Genomic DNA, 12,425 nt, shown 5'->3' with positions numbered 1-12,425 from the left:
GTATTAGGTTGATACTTGCCCCAAGATCACATAAAGCTTGCTTGGTGCAATTACCCTCTAATGTGCATGGTATCATAAAGCTCCCGGGATCCTTAAGCTTCTCAGGTAAGCTTTTCAGAATGAGTGCACTGCATTCTTCAGTGAGGTAGACTTTTTCAGTTTCCCTCCAATCCTTCTTATGACTTAAGATCTCTTTCATGAACTTAGCATAAGAGGGTATTTGCTCAAGTGCTTCTGCAAACGGAATCTTTATTTCAAGAGTCCTGAGATAGTTTGCAAAGCGAGCAAATTGCTTATCCTGTTCCGCTTGGCGGAGTTTTTGAGGATAAGGCATTTTGGCTTTATATTCCTCAACCTTAGTTGCTGCAGGTTTATTACTTGTAGAAGTGGGTTGGGAAGCGTTTTTAGAAGGGTTGTTATCAGCACTTGTATGTGACTGATCTCCCACTGGCGTTTGAATGCCAGGGGTGGAAGCTGGAGAGGCGTTAGACGCCATCTCCTTATCTGTCACTGGCGTCTGAATGCCAGAACTATGCTTCCCTTGGGTGTTCAACGCCGGATTCATGCTTGTTTCTGGCATTGAACGCCAGAAGTGAGCATGGTCTGGGCGTTCAGCGCCAGCCTTATTCCTCTCTAGGCTCTGATTGTCCTCAGAGGGATTTTGAGTAGCCATTTGTTCATTTCTTGGCTTCCTGCTATTTTGAAGTGAGGTATTTAATGTTTTCCCACTTCTTAATTGAACTGCTTGGCATTCTTCTTTTATTTGTTTTGACAGTTGCCTTTCTGTTTGCTTTAACTGTAATTCCATATTCCTGTTAGCCATTCTTGTTTCCTATAATATTTCCTTGAATTTGGCTAGCTGCTGAGTTAGAAAGTCTAATTGCTGATTGAATTCATTAGCCTGATCCACAGGACTGAGTTCAGCAGTTACTGTTTTAGCTTCTTCTTTCATGGAGGATTCACTGCTTAGGTACATATGCTGATTTCTGGCAACTGTATCAATAAGCTCTTGAGCTTCTTCAATTGTTTTTCTCATATGTATAGATCCACCAGCTGAGTGGTCTAAAGAAATCTGAGCTTTTTCTGTAAGCCCATAGTAGAAGATATCTAGTTGCACCCACTCTGAAAACATTTCAGAGGGGCATTTTCTTAGCATCTCTCTGTATCTCTCCCAGGCATCATAAAGGGATTCATTATCTCCCTGTTTGAAGCCTTGGATGCTCAGCCTTAGCTGTGTCATCCTTTTTAGAGGGAAATAGTGATTCAGGAATTTTTCTGACAGCTGTTTCCATGTTTTTATGCTGTTCTTAGGCTGGTTATTTAACCACCTCTTAGCTTGATCTTTTACAGCAAATGGAAACAGTAATAATCTGTAGATATCCTGATCTACTTCCTTATCATGCACTGTGTCAGCAATTTGTAGAAATTGTGCCAAAAACTCTGTAGGTTCTTCATGTGGAAGACCAGAATACTGGCAATTTTGCTGCACCATGATAATGAGCTGAGGATTCAACTCAAAGCTACTAACTCCAATGGAGGGTATACAGATACTACTCCCATATGAAGCAGTAGTGGGGTTAGCATATGACCCCAGAGTCCTCTTGGACTGTTCATTTCCACTTAGTTCCATAATGGAATAAAGGAGATGATATGTATGTTAATATTATTTATTTTATAAAAATTTATTTTATAGAATAAAATAAAAACAAAATAAATAAAAGAAATTGAAAATATTTTGAAATTAAAATCTGAATTTTTATATAAAATTTTTGAAAATTTAGTTTAAAATTAGTTAGGAAAGATATTTTTTTTGAATTTTGAATTTTTTTTTATGAAAGAGAAAAACACATAAAAGACACAAGACTTAAAATTTTTAGATCCAATGCTCCTTATTTTCAAAAATTTTTGGAGGAAAAACACCAAGGAACACCAAACTTAAAAATTTTAAGATTAAAACACAAGAAAGACTCAAGAACACCTTGAAGATTCACAAGAACACCAAGAACAAAAGAAAGAACACCAAACTTAAAATTTTTAGAAAACCAAGACAAATTTTCGAAAATTAAAGAAAAATTAACAAGAAAACACCAAACTTAGAGTTTGGCACAAGATTCAATCAAAGAAAAATTATTTTTGAAAAAGATTCCAAAGAAGATACCCAATTATCAAGAACAACTACTAAAGCTCCAGCCAATTGGGCAGCAACTTCAGTGTTGATTTTAAAGATGTATTATATTTATGGATAAAAGTATAAATTTTTTTTTGAAAGCTAATGTTTTGAAAAAGCACAAGAAAATAAGAAAAGACACAAAGCAAGAAAAACTCAAGATCAAACAATCAAAATAAACAAGAACAACTTGAAGATCAATGAAGAACAAAGAACACAAGTTCGAAAATTTAAAGAAAAATATAAAATATGCAATTAACACCAAACTTAGAACAAGACACTAAACTCACGAAAAAAATGACAATTAATTAAGAAAAATAATATTTTTGAAAAGAAATTTTTGAAAAGAGACTATCCTATCAGGATTTAATGACTTTATAACAACAAAAATAAATTATTCCTAATCTAAGAAATAAAATAAACCTTTAGTTGTTCAAACTCGAACAATCCCCGGCAACGGCGCCAAAAACTTGGTGCACGAATTTGTGTATGCCAATATTAATGGACTATTTAACACAGCTTCGTACCACTAACCAGCAAGTGCACTGGGTCGTCCAAGTAATACCTTACGTGAGTAAGGGTCGATCCCACGGAGATTATTGGTTTGAAGCAAGCAATGTTTATTTTATTATTCTTAGTCAGGATATTAATTAAAATTATCAGTTGGAATTATTAGAAAAAATAAAAGAGTGTGAAATAGTTACTTGTTGTGCAGTAATGGAGAATATGTTGGAGTTTTGGAGATGCTTCGTCTTGATTTATTCCTGTAGTGTAATATTCCATCCATGGAAAAGTGCAAGTTCCCTCCATGGCAAGCTGTATGTAGGGTGTCACCGTTGTCAGTGGCTACTTCCCATCCTCTCAGTGAAAATGGTCCAAATGCTCTGTCACAGCACGGCTAATCATCTGTCGGTCCTCAATCAGGTCGGAATAGAATCCAATGATTCTTTTGCGTCTGTCACTAATGCCCAGCCTTCAGGAGTTTGAAGCTTGTCACAGTCATTCAATCCCAGAATCCTACTCGGAATACCACGGACAAGGTTTAGACTTTCCGGATTCTCATGAATGCCGCCATCAATCTATCTTATACCACGAAGATTCTGATTAAGGAATCTAAGAGACGCTCATTCAATCTGATATAGAACGGAGGTGGTTGTCAGACACACGTTCATGGATTGAGGAAGGTGATGAGTGTCACGGATCATCATCTTCTTCATAATTAAGCGCGAATGAACATCTTAGATAGGAACACACACGTTTGAATGGAGAAATAAAAACAATTGCATTAATTCATCGAGACGCTACAGAGCTCCTCACCCCCAACAATGGAGTTTAGAGACTCATGCCGTCAAAGTGTATAAAATTCAGATCTGAAAATGTCATCAGGTACAAGATAAGTCTCTAAAAGTTGTTTAAATAGTAAACTAGTAACCTAGGTTTACAGAATATGAGTAAACTAAGATAATTGGTGCAGAAATCCACTTCTGGGGTTCACTTGGTGCGTGCTGGGGCTGAGACTAAAGCTATCCACGAGCTGAGGCTTTTCTTGGAGTTGAACTCCAAGTTATAACGTGTTTTGGGCGTTCAACTCCGGATCATGACGTGTTTCTGGCGTTTAACTCCAGACAGCAGCATGTACTTGGCGTTCAACGCCAAGTTACGTCGTCTATCTTTGCGCAAAGTATGGACTATTATATATTGCTGGAAAGCCCTGGATGTCTAATTTCCAACGCCGTTGAGAGAACGCCAATTGGACTTATGTAGCTCCAAAAAATCAATTCCGAGTGCAGGGAGGTCAGGATCCAACAGCATCAGCAGTCCTTTTTCAGCCTAACTCAGATTTTTGCTCAACTCCCTCAATTTCAGCCAGAAAATACCTGAAATCACAGAAAAATACACAAAATCATAGTAAAGTCTAGAAATATGATTTTTTCCTAAAAACTAATAATGTTCTACTAAAAACTAATTAAAACATACTAAAATCTACATGAAATTACCCCCAAAAAGCGTATAAAATATCCGCTCATCAACGCGTGACATGCGCCACGTGCAGAAAATGTTGGGGGCGATTTTTGGGCTACTTTTGACCCAGTTTTCAGCCCAAAAAGCACAGATCAGAGGCTGCAAAGTGAAGGAATCAAGTGGTCCCCATCCATCAATTGAAGACTTGATGATTGTTATAATTAATTTTGTTTTAAATTTAAATTTGATTTTTAAATTACGAAAAGATATTACTTAATTTTAGAAAATATATTTTTCTAAAATTAATTAGGATTAGTTATAAAAAGAGATTTCATTAGTTAACTTTTCATGCCATCAGATTGGAGCTCAGTACATTTTACCTGAATCCTTATTTTCTCTCTGAACCATGAGCAACTAAACCTCCACTATTAAGGTTAGGAGCTCTGTCTATTTGTATGGATTGATTTTATTGCTTTTTCTATTTTAATTCATGTATGGATTTATAATTTAAGAATTCTTTTCGCTCTTCATCTTATGAATTTGGGTGGAACGGAAGTATGACCCTCTTTCTATTTGAGTTCTTGTATAACTTGGAAAAGCTCTTTACTTGAACAACAGCTTGAAAACATATTCTCCTAAATTTTAATTATCTGGATTTAACAGGATACGTGACATATAATCCTTTTATTTTTGGGTAATTAGAGTTTTTGTGGCATATAAACTGGAATTTGATCATCACCCTCTAATTGGAATTAATTGACCAAGGAATTGGCTGTTGATAAATTTTAGAGGAGACTAAAAAGGTCTAAGGAATTAGGGTCTAGTTACATATAGTTTGCCATAAATTAAATAGATAACTCTGAAACCTTAACTGTTTTCTCCATATTTTATTTCCAAACCATTTACTTTACTATTTTAGTTTCTGCACGATTGTTTAATGCTCTTTTAACATCCAACACTCTTTTCTGTTTGCCTGACTAAGCTCATCAATCAACCATTGTTACTTGATCCATCAACCCTCGTGGGATCGACCCTCACTTACCTGAGGTATTACTTGGTACGACCCGGTGCACTTGACGATTAGTCTGTGGTTGTTAAATTACCGCACCAGTGTTCAATTTCAAACCAGGGGATAAAGACTTGGACCCAAAGGTAAATTCTTTTGAACAATACATTGACAACCTTTCTGCTGCATATGAAGCTCAAAAGCACAAATGATACAAGAATACAAAATTTTGAAATATTAATATTATTGGTAACGAATCTTGAATCTTTTATACCCAAAATGATTTAGCATCTGTTTTTCTATTTTTCTCACATATTGGCCACAATAATTACATATATAAGGTTCTATTTTTTATAGATTCTGATGGCACAATCATGCAAGCTCATTTAAGTGCGAGGGAAGCTATGAAGTCACATAATGGTAGAAAAATCATACTCAAATTAAACGGAAAAATGTAATCAATTGGAGATGCAGCTGGTCTATTAAGTGGCATGCTTGGATTGCTAGATCTTGGCTATGGTAAATTTTCTATCTGTAAAAAAAATTGAAAAAAGATTAGCACCAAAGATAAGGTTTATAATAATTTTGTAAAGGTACAAATTTATATGTTGTTAAATTAAATCAATTTCATTTAATAATTACTAACAATTTAAACTTATCATTATAAAAAATGTTCCACTTTGATGAAGATAGTAGAAAAAGTATCAAAAGTATAATATTAAAAAGTATAGGCAAGTCTTAGAAAGATACAAAAAACATGTTGTATCATGAGTATTATGACTCAACAAAGATGCTTGAACAAAATGTTGAGGAACACCCCGTGGAAATTAATAAAGAGCATTAGAAATAGTTCCTTGCATATTGCAATAAGGCTAACACACATGTAATCTAATTTGAATTCATAAATAAATAAATAAATCTATTTATGGCATAATAGAAAAAATGTAGAAAAAAAGTTGTGACTCGATCGAAACAAGTATACATTCATACCGAAATTTCAAAAAGTGTGGCAAGGCATTAAGAAGAAGAGGTAATTTATTTTTGAATTTATTTTTTGAACTATATCTTCGTCTACAGATTCTTTATTTGGGTGGAATATAATATGGTGATAGTATAAATTATATTGTTACAGTCAGAACTACAAAGGAGGAGAGTTAGTAGAGGAGAGCTATCAAACTTAGTGCACAAACAAAGTGATAGTTTTTATATCCATGAAGAAGCTCGGGCCATTAGTTTAAGTACAACGTTGAGATTCTTTATGTTATTTCCTATTAGTTTTAATTACAGAATTGTGTTAAAAGTCTATTCGATTACGCTCTTGTTCGTAATTGCTTATGTTTCCTTATTTATGTCTGTAGAAAACAATTGTGGAGATTGAGTAATGTGATAAATCTTCTAGAGTATTCTCAAAATAATTCGCTTTCTCAAACTCTCAGAAGAAAACACTCAGGTAGGATTTTCTGGCGTGAGTTTCAGATCGACTCCTAGCAAACTCTTTGGTCCGAATTCACAATAGCTGGGAGATGGAGCTCAAATAAAGGAGACCCCAATGGTGCTACTTGAACTACAGGCAGAGGTGGCGACTGAGATTTTGAAAAGGAAGGCAGTAGAGAATAAAGTAGCATTAGAGAAAATAAAGAGGCAGACAATGTAAAGTACTCTAAGATATCTAATGCAACAGCAAGGTAGAAAATTGCCACCAGACATCACTGCAGAGATGAATTTCTTAGAGAAACAAATCGAAAAATAGATATTAAGACTGGATGTTATTTTATTTAAAGTCTACATTTTTTTTAAGTTGACTATGCAACTCTTAATTAGAGATATACTCTATTGATATTCATATAAATATATTAATTTGATTCATAATTATTTTTTCATGAGTTTTCTCTATCAATGTTAGATTTTTAGAAGGAAAAATAATGAGAATTTTAATATTAAAAATAAACTTCAAAAAGTAACAAAATAGTACCTATAGTATTTTAAGAAAAACAATGGTGATTTGTGCTATAAAATATAATATTTTTGTGACAGTTTAGAATGGGATCTACCGATGATTATAGACTGACGAAAATAAATTTGAAAATTGCGCGGTTTCAGATAGTGGCGGTCAGTAACCGCCGCAAAAAAATTGTAAAAATTGATAACTACAAATAGCAACAGTTTATGAGCGTTGAAGAACAACAAATTCTTGGATGTGTATATTGCTGCAATTTTAAACCACCGCAAAATAATTTGACACAATATACTGGATGAGTAGTGGTTATACTATCGGTTCCAAACCCTAATCCCCGAACTTTGAAGGATGCCTGTAATGTAAGCAGTTCTGCGGCGGTTTGAAACTGCTGCATTTTTCATAATAAACCGCCGCTATTTCTTGCCTACGTTGTAGTGAGCGGAGTAACTGTCAGTTTATATCAGTACGCCAAAAAGAGTAAATAATCATTTTTAACAGTCAAAGATTGAAATGCTGACAAAACTAACTACAAAAACATTAAATTAATTTTATACCCATGAAAAATAATTTTTTTGAAAAAATTATCCAATTGCTAAATTTAAAGTTGATTCTGTTAATTTTTGTTTTAAAAGTACCAAATTACCCTTTTATCATCATCCCATTTCCAACACTTCAAGTTTTTAATCCCTAAATCATGGAACCCTACCAAAATATAAATCAGAACCAGGATTAATCCTAAATAATGGAAGGTGGAATTACACCCTAAAAACAGTCTCAAAAATCTCATAAGCATTTTCTCCATAAGATTCATAGAACTTGTTCCACATTTCATTCTCCAAATCAATGGCGTCCTTATCAGGTTGAACAAATGAGGAGCATTGCACTACCTGCTTGCAGTTACACTGAATTTTGCATCAGGCCGTTAGGAGAGAAAGAAGACTCTTCTTTGTCAAAGACCGGTGGCGACACAATAGAAGCAAATCAGAAATAGGGGAGAGAAAGAGCTTGTTTGACGGCAGCAGCAGTCATGGTCTCCTCTGTTGTTGTCCTATCCTTTTTCCCTTGTCCTTTTTTTCTCTTTAATTTTCCTTTTATTCTTTTCTGTATCTTCTTCATTCTATTTCTCATCCCCTCATCTCTGTCTCTCTATTCTTTACTATAGCAGCGACATCAGCTCACAGCCTTGCTCGTTAGCTGCACCTTCTCTCTCTTCTTCTTTCCTTCTTCTTTTTCTCTATGTTTGATGCATTTCAAAAGATTAGGACAAAAGAAGAAAGAATATAAGAATTAGAGAAAGACAACAAAGAGAAAAAGAGTAACAAGCTAATCCTAGGGAAGAGACCTCTCTACACATGATTGTGTTCTAGTCTTTTAGCTTTATTTCAGTTTAAAATCGAACACTTTTTGTTCAAATTATGTTCTATCTTATATTGTTTTTACTGTATTTTTTTGTTCTACTTGTTTATGTTTTTTATTTTTGAAAAATAAAAATCCAATCTTTTTTCTAAGAAATTATTAGCTGGTTTATAAAGCAGCAGCAACTAAAATGTATTGGAAAGAAAGAACCATGACTTTATTTTCTTGGCATTATCTCTTTTTTTTTATATATCAAAACCAAGAGCTTGAAGACGATAGCGAAGGATAATTAAAGAATTTAATATATTTTTTTAATAGAGTGAACAAAGAATTAATGATTAATTATTTTTCTCAAAAAAATATATATTTATAGATAGAAAGTTTATTTATTTTTTTGTGGTTAATTTTGTCAGTACTTAAATTTTTTATGATTAAAAATAATTATTTACTCATATCAAAAATAAGAACAAAAATTAATGTAAGTCATGAATACTAAATTAGGAGATTAAATTAAATATATCAAAATTTTAAATATCAAATTGAGGCGCAAATATAAGTTCAAAAACCAATATAAAACAATATATTCTTCATATAATTAATGCATGGTAGTAGTTATTTTTCGATACTAAAAAGAGTCTCGTAAATTGATTTTAGAGTTAATATCATTATAGCCAATAGTAATGTAATAAAATTCACAAATTTAGTAATTAGTAATTTTAGACAATTAAATTTTTTATGTAACTAATTAAGTCTAACTAAATCATCACATATGTATTTTTTCCTTTTTTTTTGTTTTTTTTTTCTCTTTCTCTTCTTCCATTATCATCTTCATTGGCATCGTTTTTCTTCTTCTTTTTTTATATTATTTTTGTTCTTATTCAACTTTTTTATTTGTTTATTTATTTGTGTATTTTTAAAAATTTCAAGAAAGAGAAAAATAAAAAAAACAGCACACACAAAAATGATGCTGATGAGAATGACATCAGATTTTTTTATATAAAATACACAAATAAAATAAAAATAATACCAAATTTGTCATATAAAACAAATAAATTTTATCATAATAAATACATAATTTGAATTGATCTCCATGTTATATTGTAAGACAGTTTATTTTTTAAGATTTAGGAGTATATAATTCAACTTTAAAATATATTTATTTAGATAAAATTTTCTATTTTTAAAGTAAAACATAAAAAATAAAAAAAAATTATATCAATAACAAAACATGAACGAAGACATATTGGGAGAAAGAAAAAAGAAATAAAATATGAAGAAAAAGAAGTAAAAGAAGAAAATATGTTGGGAGAAATTTCAATGTCAGGATGAAAAAATTTTGATGCTATTTTTAAAAATTTCGGTGCTTTTTTTTATTTCTAATCATTTTTAATTAGTTAAGAAATTTTATGTGCCATGTTAAAAAATTTTGGTGTCAATTAAAAAATTTTCTGTGTCAATCAAAAAAATTTTTAATGCTGTTTTTTTCTAATAAATTATGCACGTGCCAAAACTCCATTTTTTTTCTTTATCATTGTCATTATCTTTTTTTTCTTTTTTTTTCGTCTTGTTTCATCTTCATATAATTATTCTTGTTTTCACTTTTTTAAAAAGAATAAAAATAAAAAAAATAAACAAATAAAAGAAAATACTTCAATAACAACTAATTCACATATATAAAGAAAAAAAATCTAATCATAAAAATAAACAATTTTAAAAAGTATTACAAGTCTGTGAAGTTTGGAATTTATGTTATTCTCAGATACAAAGAACACAATATATACTATGTAGTTTTTTAAGTTTTAAATTTAGTCCAAAAAAGCGATACATTTGGGTGTAGTACTTATTCTATCCAAAAATACAAAGAACACTACAGTCTTTAGGTATGGTGTAGTGTTCCATTTGTAAAAAAGGGTTATTAGTTAAATACTATGTTAAGATTAAGTTATAATTCATCTTTTTCTTATTGTATTGCTTATCAAAAATAAAAAATATTATAATCAATAATAATTTTGTATGGTCATAATTAATACACTGACATGAATAAACTTTTGAATAGTTTTAATTTTAATTAATGTATTGATGTTATATCAACTATTAAATATAATTAGTTTTAATTTATGTATTGTAATAATGTATTATATCATAGAAAGATAATAATTCAAAAATAATATTTTTGACAAGAAATAATAATAATAATAATAATAATAATAATAATAATAATAATAATAATAATAATAATAATTACCAGTTTACCACAAAGAAAAACTACATGGTGCATGTAGTGTTTAATAATTAATACAATGAAGTGACACTTTTGTATAGAAAGCGAGAAGGTACATATATTATTTAGTATAATTTTAAAAACTCAACCTGACGATTGACGTGTCTCGTTTTACATTTTTTAACTTAATGAGGATGAAATATACGTATATATATTGATGTGAATTAGTAATGTCGTACAATAAATATTTAAAATTTTCAGTTAATGTAACATCGACATATAATTAAGAAGTAATTGGAGGAAGAATATAGAATAAGAAAAATATATAAATAGAAATTGTAGAACTAAAGAAATAGTTGTGAAATCAAGTCATATAGTTAATTATTAGTGTTGGGCGAAAAAAATGAAAAAAAAATTAAGAAGAGAATAAAGAGTTGAGAGAGAGGAAAGCACAACAGAAATATCAGAAGAAAAGGAGTACCCCATCATGTTACCCTTTCATAGTTTTTCAAGCCAGTATTTGTAGTTTTAATTCTCTCACTTTTCTTGGTTTTTGCTCAGCTAGTCATTCTTCACGTGTTCCTTTTTTTGTAACTAACTTTTTTTTAATTGAAATGCTTGTCACCATTTCATCATGCTTTTGTTTTGTGTGGTATGCTATTAGTGCTGCTCCTTTATTCATACACGTAACATTATCATTCCCATTGAAAACAACCTTGTCCTCAAGGTTGAATTGAGAAAAAACTCTGATAAAAGTGTTAGCATTCTCCTAAGTTGAGATACATGCCTTCCCTTCACCCCATTGAATCAAGATCTCAGAATTCTCGTGACCATCCTTAATTATTGTTTGTGCCTCAAGCATTGCATGTGACTATAATACGGGACCAACCTCATTGGACTGAAGTGGTAGTGGCAAGTATGGAGGGTTCGACTATCCACGAAACTTCTTTAAAGCGGAAATATGAAAAGCATCATTAATCTTCACCGCCGGTGGCAAGTCCAACTTATATGCGACAACACTTAGCTTTTTCTTGATCGGGAAGGGACCATAGTAGCGAATTTTCAATTTTTGGTTCTTTCATAAGGCCACCGAGTGTTGCCAATAAGGCTGCAACTTGACCAGCGACAATTTGCCTTCAACAAACTCTTCTTGATGTCAATGACGATTAGCAAATTGCTGCATAAAATGTTGTGTACGCGACAAGTGCAGCTTGAAAGAATCTAAAAGCTTGTCCCGCTGTAATAATAATTCCTATAGTGAAGGTTCATTCTCGAAGGAGAATTCATAGCGCACAAGAGCTAGCGGTTACGGCCAAATAAGGCTTTAAATGGAGTCATCTTTATGTTACTATGAAAGGATGTATTATACCAATATTAGGCCCAAGGAAGCATCTCCAGCCATCTCTGAGATTGATTGGAACAGAAGCAATGCAAATACATCTCAAGGGATTTATTGAGAACTTCACTTTGGCCATCGGATTAAGGGTGGTAGGCCGAGCTCATTGCCAGCGTCGTCCCTTGGAGTTTGAATAGTTGTTGCCAAAAGTTACTCATGAAAACATCGTCCATTTCAGATATAATTGACTTTGAAAACTCATAAATCTTCACCATATTCTTGATAAATGCTTCAGCCATTGTCCTGCTAGAGAAATCATGCTTAAGTGGAATAAAATGGGAGAATTTTGTCAAACGATCAATGATTACCATGATAACCGAGTAGACATTAGTTAGAGGCAGAGCCACAATAAAGTCCATA

The sequence above is a fragment of the Arachis hypogaea genome, chromosome 6 (assembly GCF_003086295.3).
Source record: "Arachis hypogaea cultivar Tifrunner chromosome 6, arahy.Tifrunner.gnm2.J5K5, whole genome shotgun sequence".
NCBI lineage: Eukaryota > Viridiplantae > Streptophyta > Magnoliopsida > Fabales > Fabaceae > Arachis > Arachis hypogaea.
Note: the sequence above shows the minus strand (reverse complement) of the source record.